This window comes from Alexandromys fortis, unplaced genomic scaffold (genome assembly GCF_014885135.2).
Source record: "Alexandromys fortis isolate MF-2015 unplaced genomic scaffold, M_Fortis_MF-2015_v1.1 scaffold_7, whole genome shotgun sequence".
Classification (NCBI taxonomy): Eukaryota; Metazoa; Chordata; class Mammalia; order Rodentia; family Cricetidae; genus Alexandromys; species Alexandromys fortis.
This window is the reverse complement of record NW_026067920.1, coordinates 17,776,073-17,777,515: the sequence shown is the minus strand read 5'-3', so window position 1 is coordinate 17,777,515 and position 1,443 is coordinate 17,776,073. Positions and strand designations below refer to the sequence as shown.

The 1,443-nt window shown below is 44.3% G+C and overlaps 1 protein-coding gene across 2 annotated transcripts in view; it reads right to left on the bottom strand.

Moving 5' to 3' along the window:
- Positions 1 to 1,443, bottom strand: part of Egfr (epidermal growth factor receptor) — a 173,170-nt gene that overhangs the window by 12,655 nt on the left and 159,072 nt on the right. The window lies entirely within an intron of this gene.

Below are 1,443 nucleotides of genomic sequence, written 5' to 3'. Positions count from 1 at the left end.
AAAAAAAAAAAAAAAAAAAAAAAAAAGGTCAGAAATGTCAGTTCTCTCCTATTTTAAGGGGACTACCACAAACTCACTAGGCTAGGGCAGAGCAGGATTCCTTGGTGGATTTCAGGCCTACTTTTGCCATTTTCCTTAGGCTGTCTTCTGTGAATCACGGCCAACAAAGAAGTCTTTCCAGTGGAGGTTTCTTTTTAAAAGTAAAAGGACATGGGCATTGAATATGATTTACAAGGCACCATCTTTTACCACCTCCTTGGCTGCCTTGGAGGGGGTAAATTGAGCAATTCTGCTGCAATTGGAATCATTGATATAATAGCAATAAAGAAATAATGCTTGAGATGTAGCCAGGACACCGAGGCACAGTGAGTCCCCAGAAGCCTGTGAACCGCTGTCTTCGCTCAAACCTTCTTGGGTCCCTGTCATAGGCAGTTTTTCTCCCTGCTGGCCAGTGGTCACCACTTTTGGCCTCTGCTCCTACTCTGGTGTGGGATCAGTTGAGCTGGGCTCCCCTGGAGTAAATATTGCTGGGGTCTGCTGACACAGGGCCAGACTCGTCAGGAGGGACAGGCACAAAGGAGTCAAGTGTGCTGGGGTCTTATGTGCTTTCCTCTATTTGTAAATACATCTTTGTGCTCTAGCCTGATACTTTATGAACTCTCCTATACACAGCTGACCTACAGCAGGGCTTGGGGAGGACACCATGAAAATGAGTGAGGTTTTAACCAACTCTTCTTGTCAAAGTGTTTTCGTGATGGTGGAGGCACCTCCATTTTACTGCGTTGTCAGAGGGTACCTATAAACAGGGGTCATCCTGCAAACTTCTGGGCAAACTGTTTGCTTGTTTTTGCACAGATTCTCACATAAATAATTACCATTGGCTTGGTCTGTCAGAATGGAATAATGTTCATTTTGAGGGCAGAACCAGTCATCTCGAGAAAGTAGCCTTCCAGGAGGATGCTATCAAAAACTCAACGTTAGAAACCCTTGTAGTCTCTCTTCCCTTGGAAAATACAATAACTGTCCAGGTCTCTTGGGAACAAGAACTATCCCCCACTCTATCATATTATTTAGGAAGTGCCTACAGGTTTTAGATGCTGTTCAGTGTATGTTTTTCCTTTTGAAGGTTTGCAGGTACAAAGAAATAAAAGTGAAGAGTACTCATGTCTTCTCAAGAGGAAACTGGCTGAGTCTTTTCTGGACTAGCACTTCCTAAGTTAGGAATCGCTGAGGGATGTGGGGGCGAATGGACAGGAAGGAACAGAAGCCAGAGAAACATGCCCAATCACACGACTTATTTTCTCTGGCCCTTTCACTTGTTTGATTGCAATTTAGAGCCTGCCTCCTTCTTGGCTCCAGCCATCTCTCTGATTTATGGAACTGTAACTGTTCTGGTCTTTGATGTTCCTGTGTCTTATAAGAGTAAGGACTCTCTCTCTCTCA